This window comes from Ctenopharyngodon idella, chromosome 3 (assembly GCF_019924925.1).
Source record: "Ctenopharyngodon idella isolate HZGC_01 chromosome 3, HZGC01, whole genome shotgun sequence".
Lineage (NCBI taxonomy): Eukaryota > Metazoa > Chordata > Actinopteri > Cypriniformes > Xenocyprididae > Ctenopharyngodon > Ctenopharyngodon idella.
Window position 1 is genome coordinate 14,728,238 of NC_067222.1, and position 15,515 is coordinate 14,743,752.

Here is a 15,515-nt window from a genome sequence, read left to right on the forward strand (position 1 = left end):
TCTGTCTGTCTATCTATCTGACTATAGTTCTATCTATCTATCTATCTATCTATCTGTCTGTCTGTCTGTCTATATCTATCTATCTATCTATAGTTCTATCTGTCTGTCTGACTATATCTGTCTGTGTCTGTCTATCTATCTATCTATCTATCTATCTATCTATCTGTCTGTCTATCTATCTGACTATAGTTCTATCTATCTATCTATCTGTCTGTCTGTCTATATCTATCTATCTATAGTTCTATCTGTCTGTCTGACTATATCTGTCTGTGTCTGTCTATCTATCTATCTGTCTCTCTGTCTGTCTATATCTATCTATCAATAGTTCTATCTGTCTGACTATATCTATCTGTCTGTCTGTGTCTGTCTGTCTGTCTATCTATCTGACTATAGTTCTATCTATCTATCTATCTATCTATCTATCTATCTATCTGTCTGTCTGTCTATATCTATCTATCTATCTATAGTTCTATCTGTCTGTCTGACTATATCTGTCTGTGTCTGTCTATCTATCTATCTATCTATCTATCTGTCTGTCTGTCTGTCTGTCTGTCTGTCTGTCTATCTATCTATCTATCTATCTATCGGTCTGTCTGTCTGTTTACATCTATCTATCTATAGTTCTATCTGTCTGTCTGACTATGTCTGTCTGTGTCTGTCTATCTATCTATCTATCTGTCTGTCTGACTATGTCTGTCTGTGTCTATCTATCTATCTATCTGTCTGTCTGACTATGTCTGTCTGTGTCTATCTATCTATCTATCTATCTATCTGACTATAGTTCTATCTATATATTTATCTGTCTATCTATTGGTCTGTCTCTCTGTCTATATCTATCTATCTATCTATCTATCTATCTATCTATCTATCTATCTATCGGTCTGTCTGACTATCTATCTGTCTGCCTGTCTGTGTCTGTCTATCTGACTATAGTTCTATCTATCTATCTATCTATCTATCTATCTATCTATCTGTCTGTCTGTCTGTCTGTCTGTCTATCGGTCTGTCTATATCTATCTATCTATCTATAGTTCTATCTGACTATATCTGTCTGTCTGTGTCTATCTATCTATCTATCTATCTATCTATCTATCTGTCTATCTGTCTGTGTCTATCTATCTATCTATCGGTCTGTCTGTCTATCTGTCTGTCTGTCTATAGTTCTATCTATAGTTCTATCTATCTATCTATCTATCCATCTATCTATCGTCTGTCTGACTGTCTGTCTGTGTCTGTCTATCTATAGTTCTGTCTATCTGTCTGACTGACTATATCTATCTATCTATCTGTCTGATTATCTATCTGTCTGTCTCTGTCTGTCTATAGTTCTATCTATCTGTTTGTCTATCTGTCTATAGTTCTATCTATCTATCTGTCTGACTATCTGTCTGTCTATAGTTCTATCTATCTATCCATCTATCTATCTATCTATCTATCTATCTATCGTCTGTCTATCTGTCTGTGTCTGTCTATTTATAGTTCTGTCTGTCTGTCTGACTGACTATATCTATCTATCTGATTATCTATCTGTCTGTCTCTGTCTGTCTATAGTTCTATCTATCTGTCAGAACTATAGACAGACAGATAGTTAGTCAGACAGATAGATAGAACTATAGACAGATAGTTAGTCAATCTATCTGACTAACTATCTGTCTGTCTATAGTTCTATCTATCTGTCTGTCTATAGTTCTATCTATCTGTCTGACTAACTATCTGTCTGTCTATAGTTCTATCTATCTATCTATCTATCTATCGTCTGTCTGACTATCTGTCTGTGTCTGTCTATCTATAGTTCTGTCTGTCTGTCTGACTGACTATATCTATCTGTCTGTCTATAGTTCTATCTGTCTGATTATCTATCTGTCTGTCTGTCTGTCTATAGTTCTATCTGTCTGTCTGTCTGACTAACTATATCTGTCTGTCTATCTGTCTATAGTTCTTTCTATCTATCTGACTATATCTATCTATCTGTCTGTCTGTCTGACTATATCTATCTATCCGTCTGTGTCTATATTTATCTGTCTGTCTATCTATCTATCTATCATCTGTCTGACTATATCTATCTATCAATCTGTCTGACTGACTATCTATAGTTCTATCTGTCTGTCTGTCTGACTAACTATATCTGTCTGTCTATCTGTCTATAGTTCTTTCTATCTATCTGACTATATCTATCTATCTGTCTGTGTCTATATTTATCTGTCTGTCTATCTATCTATCTATCTATCTATCTATCTATCTATCTATCTGTCTGTGTCTGTCTGTCTGTCAATGCATTAAGTTATACCCCTGTAGCTAGTTTATTGATGCATCATCAAAGGTTTGGATCCATTTAACATTCAGCATAAATACAACAGAAAAAATTTAGCCTACAAATGAAATAAGCAGTGAAGTTAAGTTTCCCAGTAGCCCCTCACTGCAGAACACACGAGATCCAGGGGGCGGAGACGGGTAGGTTTAGATCCACAGGGCAGAGACGGGTAGATTTAAAGATATGTAAAGTGGGAGGAGTTGAATCCAGATCCAGGGGGTGAAGATAGGTAGGTTTAGATCCAGGGGGCGGAGACAGGTAGGTTTAGATCCAGGGGGTGGAGACGGGTAGGTTTAGGGATATATGCAGTGGGAGGAGTTGGATCTAGATCTCGTGTTCTGCAGTGAGGACCATCTCCAGTTTTCAGATACATAAAGTAAACAAATGTAAAATAACACTGCATATACTTCACCATATAAATTAAATTTATATATTATTATTACTTTGCGACATAGCTAAATTCTACTGTACAGCAGTAAAATATTTCTGTCACAATTACTACAAATTAAACTGTTATTTTATTTTGACAGGTTGCCATGAAGACTTGAGTTTCTGTGTGTTTGTGATATGACTGTAGATTTTCTCAAATGAAATGGTAAAATTCTCTCAGAGCAGTTTTAGAGATGTTCATGTATTCATATCCTCATATAGTGAGGCGGCAGAGGCTGAAAAACATTGCAAGTGTCACGTGTGCTTCAGTGTGTGTGTGTGTGTGTGTGTGTGTGTGAGGTAGGCTAAATGAAACCATGTGTCTGCGCCATTCATTCACAGAGACACGTAGAACATGTAGGATTCATTTTTAAATAGTCTTTTTTGCAGCTTAATATTCACAGACACTAATCTATATCGCAATGTAATTTAAGTACTATGACAAATTCCGTGAAATTCAGCATTATACAGTAAATTCAGTTTTTATGACTGGATTCCCCGATTCCATATGCGTTTTCCGCGTTGCAGAAATCATAGGGCCCTATACATATTAATCCTTTTTGCCATTTGTTGTTTGATTAACATTAAAACGCAGACAGCAGCAGAGCGGGAATATTAGGATTAATCTTGGATTATGCAACAGACATTATACAGCTCAGTGCCTTAATTAATATGGTTGTAAATTGATCAAAAACCGGCCAATAAATATCGGCGGCCAATGCATCGGTGCATCTCTCAGTGAAGATAAGCACATAGCATAGTGACATCACTATACGACTAACGCTGCATTCACACAGGGCGTCGGCATGAATGCTTGATGGAGGGCGTGTCTGAAGCTTGAGCTGACGTCACCGTCATAGTACAACAGCCAATTACATTATTTTCCGGTGTTGCATGAACGCAACTGGCTAGTGACTGTGATCTGATTGGCTGACGCCTGTGTTGGCGCTTGAAAAGTTGACGCTGCATTCGCACGGGGCGTCAACGATTGACGGAGGGCATGTCTGAAGCTATAAACTATAAACTTAAATATAGTACATTGATTTGGCTACGCAATTACTCTTTCTGCAAGATTTAAACACATTTTACACCCGCCAGAATACGCAACTCAAATGAACAGTGTGCTTTAGTAGGCTATATTAGATATGTAAAGATTTCAATTCTTAACTACTCTTTGGACAAGTACGTTCTTCTTCTGACTCTCCTGCAGTTTTACTGCCACTCCAGTTTGCGGATACATGGTCAGTCAACTCAACTGCCAATCTGCTTTTACACTTACTGAGCAAACTAGGGCTGTCAAAATTGCTCAAAAATGACATTCGAATATTCCCTCTAAAAAAAACACGAATATTCGAACTATTCGAACATCCCCTCTAAAAAAAAACACGAATATTCGAACTATTCGAACATCTGGTTGCGCATTTTGTCAATGACGCGCATTACGTCAATAACAGGACAAATGAATACAAAGAGACATAACTACTTGTATAGGTAGTCTATTTAAGTTTAAACATATTTGACAACGTATTACCTACACAAAAACAAGTAAATCAACTAATGGCCAAGACCGCAGACCTCACTCTCTCGCACCCTAACGGTTTAAATGAACAAACAAATTTTGAGTGCTGATCAAGAGTTTTGTGCAAGCAATTTAAGGTCGCGACTCTTGTCCCAAATATAGCAGGCTTCATTCAGTGATTGAAACAAATATTATTAATATTAATTGAAGTTTTACAGCATATTGAACGCTCCAAGCGAGCTGTGCTGTGGTAAACATGGAACTTTTCCTTGACATGAAACGGTAAATAATCAAACCAGTGGAAGCAGTGCGTTTATCCTTTATTCATGCAATATCTATTCAGTCAGTACAGTAGCCTACACTTAAGTAATGTTTCTGTTTAACATTAAATAAAATGAGGCACACAATTCCGAGAAATGTGAAAACAAATAACTTTTACCCTGAGGTTCATAAAAAATAAAGTGCTATTAAACACGAAAAAGGCTACTTATATTCTTGGTGCTTGTATAAAAAAAAAAAAAAAAAAAAAAAAAAAGGAAAAAAAAAAAAAAAAACTGACTGCAATTTATTCCATTGTCTTTTTAGTGCACTGTCACTGTCGGGTCTTAGGCCTGAAGGCCTACAGGTTATTTGCCAAAAACACAAGATAGTCCACATTTGAAGGGGCCAGTGCTGATCTCTTTTTATTTACTATATTCCCAGCGGAGGAAAAGACGCGTTCAGAGCGCACTGAGGATCCGGGGATGGAAAGATATTTCTTTGCCATCTGGGCGACGTGAGGGTATCTCCCAGATCCCAAAGTTTTCCACCACATGAGAGGATTTTGTTGAGCAGGTATTGGAGACTCTTGTTCATACATCAACATCTCTTTTTGAAGCAGCAGACTGATGTCCTGGTCTGGGCTGTCCGTGTAATACGTGTCTCCGAAAAGACAGCCCATAGCAGATAACGCAGTTTTCTCAGCGGGTTGCTGATCACGGGGTTGTCCGACAGCGGCCTCACTGCCTGTGCCTCCTGCCACATTCGCTTGTTTCATCTCCTCCAGTATAGCCACCTGCACCTGCCTGGCCTCTTGTCGTGTTGCAGACAAAGAGCTTGTGGCGGGCGATGCAAAGTAAGTGTCAAGACGTGACTGTTTAGCTGGAGTCTGTTTATCTCGCGGCTCAACAATTTTACCTCCTACCGACCAAATTCCAAAGTACTTCCAGACATGGCTTTTTAGATTTTGGGGGGTTAAAATCGCTTTCTCTGCTGCGGTCGAGTTGGGCTCTGCACTTTCTGCCATCTTCCATGCAAGAAGCGTTAACTTTCATCAGTGTGACGCTGTGCCAGACAGTGCGACTCCTGTGACCTGTCTCTGAACCCTCAGGCGCGCTAGCGCGCCCACTCGCAAAGCAGACAGCTACGCCTCTACTACCGCGGGCGGTTTTTTCCACATTTTTTTTTTTATTCGAATATTAATTTTCACCTTCGAAATTCGTTTTTTTAAAACTATTCGAATATATATTCGAATTTAGAATATTCGTTGACAGCCCTAGAGCAAACCGAGTTAATATCTGCAGGGTTGATTACAAGTGACTCTCCTTCATATGCAAATCCAAAAATTGCTCATGTATCAATATGCGAGCTCATATTTAGGCTACCATCAGTCCCACTGGATGCTTTTGCTATGAATGCCAATTGTGTGTCATGTCTTTTCGAAGTCTGTCAATATGCACCAAGAGTAACCAAGAACATAAGAATCAAGAACATAAAATAATATATTCAAATAATTAAAAATGAAAATAATTACAATTAGTAAAAGTGTAATAAATAACAGTTGAAATTAAAGTGATAAAAAGACAAACCTGAGCGTTGATTTCTGTATCTTCTGTCCACCTCTAGATGTCCAAATACCAAATAAAGCTCTTTGCTGGTATTTATATATCCAGGACACTTTGAAATCACGTGACACAGGATTTCTTTGAAATCACATCATAGCAGTTCCTTGAAATCACATGGCAAAACAGAAAGTTAAAGTGTTTGTACTTAACTATTTGTGGTATATATGATGGAAATAAGTGCAAACAGTTTTGTACATAACCTTTAGAGGCCGTTCACATATCGCGTCTAAAAACGCGTGGAAAGCGCGGCCGCACCGCTTTCTCCTTCTTTCCAAAGCGCTTGTCTGTCGTTGCTATGCAACCATGAACTGCGCTCTCCACGAGGAGCAGGTCGTAGGAGCAGTATCCTTTCAGCAAAGGATAAATTGATTTCTATCCCTTGCATTAGCTTTACTACTAGATATAATTATGGAAATGAGATATAAAAAACACCCTATACAGCTATAATCAGCTGTTTGGCTGAGATTTCAATGTTTTGTTACGGAAAGGCGGAAGCTGATCGGTTGGTTCTTGTCACATGACCTGCGGTGTGCTTGCGGCATTCTGAAAAGTTGATAATTTTTCATCTCGATGCGCCTGGAAAACGCACCGCGTGCGCGTCGCGACCGCGTCGCTTCCATTATGAGCGCGCCTGCAGTGCGTGCGGCTACATTTGAAATAACTGACTTGCGTGCGGGAAAGACGCGATATGTGAACGGCCCCTTATGCTGTTTATTTTACAGATTCTCACCTTTCAGTCATATCTCCCTTACTTTTAAGTGTACTGAAGACATTGAGTAATCATTCACAGTAGTAGTTCAGCTTCTCCAAAACGTCCCTTTTTAAGGAAATGAGATAAGTGTGGGTTGTACATGTCAAATCTGTCAAAATCTGTTCTTCTGAAAATAGATTGGTTAGTGTGAACCATCGTCTATCCGGACAATATTCACAGGACCTAAAGACACATTATAGAGATGCAGAAAACTGTAAAAAACTACAAAATCATGTCCGTGGTGTTCATCACATTAAGACAAATAGTCTACAAATAGAGAGAAACATAGATATGCTTATCTATGTATATGCCAACTGAGAACTTTCATCTCTTTTTAGCCTCTAAAATACAATGCAGACATATTGCTAATGTAACCCATCTATAGGTAAATACACAACTCTAGGTTCGTAAGAGGTTCAGACATTGCAATACAATTGAATGGACGGATTCACTGTAAACGTTTCAATGTAACTTTAGTAGGAAAATGATATTGTACAAAGTCAAAATAGAAGGTAGCCAGCGTACAAATAAAATGAAAGCAAGCCCCCTTTTTAAACTAACATTGGTGTGTGTGTTTATCAGTGTATGTGTATTCGAACGAAGTTCGGCAGTCTTTCGAAAATGGCCAAAACCAAACAATGTCCTCCAATACTTGGGTAAATTTGGTTTTATATTCGCACATTCGGACTTCCGCATAGGCTACAATAACTTTGTACACTACATTGGACATTCAGTGGACGTTCGCAAGTAAGTATGCCATTAAAATAATACTTGCCCATTTTGATCGATTGTGAAAAATGTTGTAGGGTTACAATCGTTGGTTGTAAATATCGTGTCGCTGTTCAGAATTTGCAAACATTAACTTTATTGAACATTATTAGAACGTTCTTAAACGCGGAAGTCCGAATGTGCGAATATAAAACCAACTTTACCAAAGTTCCTCCAGTGTATGTAAGATTCTTTGTTGGGAACAGTCCTACCACATAATGTTTCTCAGGATTTGAAGTTCAAACTCGCAGAGACTCCAGAAGATCCAGTTGGTTGGCTCGCCATCTAAGGTTTCACACTCCTCACCGATCAATGAACAGAATCCCCTCGTTACTAAAAGACCCGACCTGAATTTATAAAACAGGTGACCGTAAAACATTTGTTTAAACATTAACATCAATTAGGCCTAATGATGATCATTTCTATGAAAATAACTTCCATATGTTACATATATGAACACTGTATGTGAAAACATCAATGAAATACTGATGCATTTCAATGAATTGTTCTGATAAAATAATCAAACAACATCATCCTAACTGCAAACATTGTACTATAGATTACACAGTACAAAAGAAATAGGAAGTAACACTCAATGTGTATTATTTTCAATATACACTTGCAAAAACTAGAAAATTTGTCTTGCATCCTCATTTAGAGCATTTGGCCTATTTGGCCTGCATAAATGCATACTTAAATCCCAATATTACAAATAGTAAACATTACAGAACATCATATAGAACAAGATGATATAAAAAAGACAAACATTTCACTGAAATTAGAGTAGTCGTTATGATTTTGAATGATTATGATGCAATAGCCCATGTTGTGCAGTAACATAGCACATGGTTTAGCCTCGTAGGCTCAGATCAAAATAAATATGACAAAATAATTGACAGAACTCACCAAGATACGCAGGAAACCTGATTAATGAAACTGATGCTGTTCCACTGCGATCTCTCTACTATATAACTTTTTCCGATCAGCAGTAAGATGTGTTCTCACTCTCTATACCTGGTTTGATCTGTTTTGTACATGGATCAGCACTGAGCCGATTCAACCAATGAACAATGCAGCAAGGCGGGACAAAGGCAATACAACATTTTGATTGGCTTAGAGAGAGAGAGAGAGAGAGAGAGAGAGAGAGAGAGAGAGAGAGAGAGAGAGAGAATTAAAGTGGGTTTTTTTTTTCTTTTCTTACACACATAAATTGGGTTACACTAAGGTCTTTATTTTAACAGCTTATTAAACCAATTTCTAGACTCCAGATGTCTGTGTATAGTTGTACACTATTATTTATTTTTTAAAAAAGGGATAAGTTGCGTGGATCATGGGATGCTGGCAAAAGCCACACAGTCTTTGCAGAGGGCCCAAGATTCGGCGCTTCGCCCCTGAGATGCGCATGCAACAAAGAAGATCTGTATTTGCGGATCCGGTGACACGCGTGCATTCATTGACTTGTTTCTGAGTCGATCCTATGATTCATTTGGATTTTGAGACTTTCATTTCGCCGGTTTAGCCTTGCACAATCCACACACAGCTGTCTAAGAAAACCTGCTACCACTAGATGGCAGTATAGCCTGCTAAAACAGTCAACAGCACCGCAATCAAGCGTTCTTCCCCATATAAGTCGCTAACATGTCTTAAAGGATTAGTTCACTTTCAAATGAAAATTACCCCAAGCTTTACTCACCCTCAAGCCATCCTATGACTTTCTTCTTTCTGATGAACACAATCGGAGATATATTTATAAATATCCTGACGCATCCAAGCTTTATAATGGCAGTGAGCAAGACCAACGAGAATGAGCTGAAGAAAGTGCATCCATCCATCATAAACGTGTACTCCACACGGCTCTGGGGGTTAATAAAGGCCTTCTGAAGTGAAGCGATGCATTTGTGTAAAAAATATCCATATTAACAAGTTATAAAGTAAATATCTAGCTTCCGCCAGACCGCCTTCTGTATTCACCTTATGAAAAAAACAGAACTGACGTTGCGTCAGTTTAGCCAACCAGCTTTTTCCTGCTTGGTATGACATTGAAAAGCAGAATGTTATTGATGATCTGAAAAACATCAACAGTGCAGCAATTACATTTGATGGATGGACCAGCATTACTCAGGACTACTACATTACAGTCTGTAACGAGTAGAAATAATGTGTGAAGAGCTTTAAGAGCGCGCGCTCCCTGTTGAACTGTCTGCATTGTATGTGCGCCTAGAACACCCCATGTATGCAGGTTATTTATGTTGTCTGTTGCTCATTTCAAGTTATTTTGTTTTAGTAACGCTGTGTATGGTAGAATGTTTGTGACGGACACTAGTTGCGTGAGTTTCATGGGGAATAAAGTGCAAGCTGTAAAAAAATCAAACGCCTCCGTGAAGTCCGTCTGGTACCTGCAATCACTCCAGCTAAATATGGAAGGCCAAATGGGTCATTATTTGCCATTAACCAAACGCCTGGTGTCCAGAAAACGCTGTTTTTTGCAGCACTTTAGACGAAAAGTCTACACAGGGCTGGAAATGGGGGTAACACGGGGGGATGGAGTCCGGGGAGTGAATTTTAAGGGGGGGACGGCATTCCAGTTCAAATTGGTTATATTTTTTTTTTTAGGAAAATGAAAGGGATTTTTAATTTATTCACTCAATAACCTATGAAGTGATACGTGATTCAGAACAAAAACATATAGCACAATAAAAAATATATTTAAAAAAATGCAGTGCATTATTCTATGTTTGTATGCGCAATCGACTTACACGACTGGCCATATTATGAGAACCGATCATCATCAGAGCAAACCACTTCTGGTAAATTAACTGGGATAAACCGAGATTTTATCCAAAAATCTGAAGAGAAACTGTTACTTTGATAGATGTGATAACTGAAAAATATATGCGAATAAAACCTAGTTTACGTAGACCAGGGATTCCCAAAGTGTGGTACGCGCACCCCCAGGAGTACGCGAGCTGCCACCAGGGGGTGCGCGAGAGGAAAAATGTAATGGCGGTCTGTTTTTTTAAGTGGGATTTTTCCATACAATAAAAAAAAACATGAACAGTAAACATTTCCTTTGTAATCGCTTTTATTTTAAATAAAAAACTATAATTTATTAGTTTTTGATAGAAACGTAAAAGAAGACAGCTGCTGTCTTCTTCTGCACTGCTCTTCTTTTATGCACTGCAGACTAGGCTATATGCGTGCCAACTCGTTTCATTCATTCCATATATATATTATAAATATGCTTAACTGGCTGAAACCAAGGAAACTGTCAAATGGGACGTCTTATGATAAAGTTGTTAGTCACGAAGGAGGAGAGGGACCAAGAGAGAGTGAGGATTTGGAGGCAACAGAGACGGAGAGAATAGAGAAAGAAAATGAGCGGGAGTCAGAAGATGCGCCGGAGGAAACTTTCGTTTGTAACTTCGTTGCAATTTAACTCAATGTACTGTCGTTCTAATTTCCATAACCGTTGTGTTATGATGATGATGATGCTAGCTCCACGGTCATTTAATAGGCCTATTGCTGCAATGTTTCTTTTACGCGGCTGAAAATAAGCGTGCTTTCTGTTACTGAGCCTGTGTCTGTCACTCGTCATCTTAAAAGTGGAAGCTTGTGCGTAGCTTTGTTGCATTATATTGAAACTTTGTTGATGTTGTTATTGTCATGCGTGTTCTGGTTATTTGCGCATGATTAAACATAAGTCTTTATATGGCGATAAAACAAAGCTTTGTTGCGTTTTTTTTTTTTTTTTTTTTTTTTTGAAGTGGGGATTGGGGATGCGCCAACCCGGTTGAGACATAGAAGGGGGTGCGCAGGAAAAAAAGTTTGGGAACCGCTGACGTAGACTCTCTGAAATTACCCAGGTTTAATCAGATTTAACCCTCTGAGCCCGATGAACGCGCTGGCATGTTATGCTGGATTTTTTTCCTCATGACAGCGGAAACAACTTAAAATACTCCGTCATTTTTGGCCATACAAATAAGTGCACCACTCACTCGACGCGTCTGTTTCAGCACTTCTACAGACATGTGAGCGCGCTCACCTCACGATGGTGCACGAGCACCAGGTGCGTTCTCTACGAGTCGTCCTAACCATAAATATCTATGCTTCTAATAACGCACTGGTTCTATCACTGACGGACACGCACAATCTTGAGGAACATTGACATTTCTCTGTTCTTGCTCAGCTTCATCTGCCAGTTTATGCCTCGCTCTTCTTAGCTCTGCTGCCGCCATGTTTCCAACACCTGGCCCCGCCTTGACGCAGTGATTGACAGGGCGGGGAGGAGTCGTGATCGGCTCAGAATGCATTTTCAAATCCACATTGAATTTTGCTACATTCATTACGGGACATTTAATGAAAATGTAGTCGCAAGTGTTTAAAGCTGCAGTCCGTAGTTTAGCCTCTTTGTCGCCATCTCTGTTTGATCACTCATTGAGTTCACATACATTTTTCTATTAAGTGCAATATGACTTCACAGTAATTTTACAGTAAACTACTGGCAGCCAATAGGCTATATGACTGTTTATCAGTTAATCACTGCAAATTTACACTGCAAAGTTTTACATTATATTATTGGTGGTCTGTATTATTAATGATAATCAAAGAACAAAGTAAAAACTTTAAAAAAAGATTCATCTACTTAAATTATACAGTTATGTCTATGCAGAGTTATTTTATACTTGATTATTCAATTTCTGTTGTATTTTTACTTGAATACTACTGTTAGACCTACCTGAAAAAATATACAGCACTGTTTAATTTGTATCTTTATTCTACTGTATTTATTTATGCTACTGCTTTTAATGTGTTTATTCATTCTTATTTTATTACTGACTATTGCAACAAATAATCTCATAAAAACACAAATACATTGAGTGAACAAACATTTCAGTGAGACAATTGTAATTTCTTTTTAAAAATATGTATAAAAATGCCCCCATGAGAGTAACCTAAGGGGGGAATTACCCCCATTTCCGAAATGAAATTCTTGCTCGAAAAGTATAATTGCTCTATTTTTTTTTTTTTTTTCACTGTGGTATTGACTTTGGTATTGAATGCACTGCAGCATGAAGCTTTTTGTTGATTGTCACCATTGCTGAGATTCATACGCTAATTCTTGATGTCAGTGTGAGTCTGAATGATACTGTACTTCAAAAATTACTGTCAAGCATTTTTTATTATTTTTTTTAATTCAAGTGATCAGATTGTCATGACACTGCTGGAGCACATGCTGCAAGATCACAAGATCAGTAGAAAGTTTACAGGCACTAAACCCTGACAATCAGTGATGAGGTTTCAGATGTAATCAGTGAACAAAACCACTTTATGATGTTTATATCATTAATAAGCAACAAGCATCTGATTTCTGGCTTTCTTTAACATAAGAATCACATTTTCTAAACACAGTGCTAAAACAACAACAACAACAACAACAACAGTGTTTCCTTTAGTTGTGCTCTTGATCTTTGAACTTTCCAATTAACTTTTTTTTTGCTGTTCACCAAAATGGTGACTTCAAAAACAATATATATATTTTCAATAAATAAATAAGTGAAGCTGGTAAAGCTGTTTTTGGAGTTGTTTATCATCCTCTGATCAGATCTTGAGAAATTTCATTGTTTGCAGTTGATGTTTCAGTGGATGACATCAGATCAATTATTATTTGCAGTAGAAATGAATTTGAATGTGAATGAAAAATAAGAGAATTATTTATTTGGTTTAACCTAGAAAATACGTCAGATTAGGTTAAATGAACATGAGCTGTGGTATTGAAAACTTAAGTTCACTAGAAAAGTAAGTTCACTTTACTTTTGTAAAGTTATTCCAACTAAGATAAAAATGTCCACACTGTAAAAAAAACTTAACTTTTTGAGTTATCTTTTTACATTGACTCAGTTAAGTTGAATTTTAAGTACTTTCAACCTGACAATGTAGTTATTTGAACTTATAAAGTTTAGTTGGAATAACTTTACGAAAGTAAAGTGAACTTATTTTTTTTAGTTTTCAACACCACAGCTCATGTCCCAGATAGCAGACCAACCTTGAATCAATGTTAATGCATTAACCAAATTATCATTGAATCAATGTTGAAATTTAAGTTGATTTTTCATCAGGTTTGCACCCTGAAATAGTTATTTCAATGATGAAAAATAGATCAAGATGGTTGTAAAATTAATGTTTTTTCAACCTTAATTAAATCACCTCTTTAACATTGAATTAACATGGAAACAATATCAAATCAGTCTTGCTTTATGTACAGCAAGATTAAGCCAGTTAAATGTCTATTTCTACTCATTTCAATCAGAGACAATGTAAGGGCTGCAGTTAATATGGTTTTAATGAACAATTCACAACTTCCTTCAGTTTAAATACAAATGTATGTATTTATAACCACACACTGTTTGAACAGGAATTAACATCACATTCAGGAAAAACAAGTGGCTGTAAAAATGGCATTTCATGGTGACAAATAGACCAGGGGCCTGTACCATGAAGCCGGATTAGCTGGCTAGCCAGTTAAGTTTCAGATTAGTTTGTGCCAATCCTGGGTTTTAGGAACCATGAAAGTGACTTGGCTTTTAGCGGTGTTCATCACCATAGTAACTTACGCTCCACAGCTAACCTGCTCCGGGGCAGGTTATGTTCTGGGTAAGAGATCTCAAACCGAAATTGGACCAATCAGATGTGAGCAAAGTGACACTGACACATCCAACGCAATAAAGTCCCTCCCCCAGTTTCTCTTCCTCCAAATTAAAGATCACTATATAATAAAAACAAATATTTAACGATGAAATTGTCTTGCTTTAATGATTTATAGAATTATTTTATGACTTATAATAATTATTATGATACGCCATATTTAACGGCTCTGCTTGTAACCACTGTAGCAACAGAAAAAGGGGAGGATCCGGACGTGACGCATCCCAGGCTTCTTCTTCTTCTTCTTCTTCTTCTTGTGACGTTTATTGGCGGTGGGCAAACCAACTTTTGGTGCATTACCGCCACCAACTGAACTGGAGTGTGAAGTGACAATGGGAATGATTATATATCTATATCTACATCCATATATACGTGTATATATACACACACACATATATATATATATATATACATACATACATGCACATATATATCTATAAAAAAATAAAAAAATAAAAAATATATAAAGACTTATATTCTCCTGAAGTTTCCTGTATCTATTATATATTTTATTATCATTCTTCTGAATTTTCTATTGCCTAATATCAGTTCTAATGTCATATTATTTGCACCTTCTGTTTGTATCTTTGTTTCTAGCATTTGTCTCTCTTTACTATATGCTCTACACTGTAATAAAATGTTCCACTGTTTCAATTTCACCACAAAATCTACAAAACCCAGAAGGGTGCTTCCTGATTTTATGCAGGTTTCCATTCAAAGATGAATGTCCTAATCTTAATCGTGTTATTATTACTTCTTCTCTTCTTTTAAAGTCACTTCCAGTCTCATTAATTTGTAATCCTACTTTCTTTTGGATTTTATATAGATGTCTACCTGTCTTCTCCATATCCCATTTTTGTTGCCAAGATTTAATAACAGCTTGCTTTATAATTATCTTTGCTTCTGCTTTACTGATTTTTACATCAATTTCTACATTATTTTTATTCAATGATCTTTTAGCATGTTTATCTGCCATTTCGTTTCCATCTATTCCAACATGTGCTGGGACCCATAAAAATGACACAACCCTGTCATGATCATGTAATCTATACAGCAGTTGCATTATTTCTATAATAATATCTTGTCTGCAATTTGATTGACCCGATTAAATACTTCTTAACGCAGCCATTGAATCTGAACATACCACTGCTT

At 37.2% G+C, this 15,515-nt stretch overlaps 3 protein-coding genes across 18 annotated transcripts in view; 1 reads left to right on the top strand and 2 right to left on the bottom strand.

The window, feature by feature from the left end:
- Window positions 1–8,731, bottom strand: part of LOC127508054 (60 kDa lysophospholipase-like) — a 213,023-nt gene extending 204,292 nt beyond the window's left edge. For 4 of the 5 annotated variants that reach the window (XM_051885618.1, XM_051885619.1, XM_051885623.1 and 1 more), the window contains exons 1-4: window positions 8,568–8,731; window positions 7,874–8,008; window positions 6,873–6,959; window positions 6,107–6,245 (exon numbers count right to left, since the gene is read on the bottom strand). The gene's annotated coding sequence lies outside the window, so the exon portion shown is untranslated. Of the gene's footprint in view, window positions 1–6,106; window positions 6,246–6,872; window positions 7,077–7,873; window positions 8,009–8,567 lie in introns of all 5 variants that reach the window. The other variant, XM_051885621.1, reaches the window with a different exon arrangement.
- The window catches only part of LOC127508049 (uncharacterized), a 422,397-nt gene that overhangs the window by 264,369 nt on the left and 142,513 nt on the right, over window positions 1–15,515 (top strand). The window lies entirely within an intron of this gene.
- LOC127508059 (SLAM family member 5-like) overlaps window positions 1–15,515 on the bottom strand; it is a 242,511-nt gene that overhangs the window by 175,551 nt on the left and 51,445 nt on the right. The gene's annotated exons all lie outside the window — the stretch shown is intronic.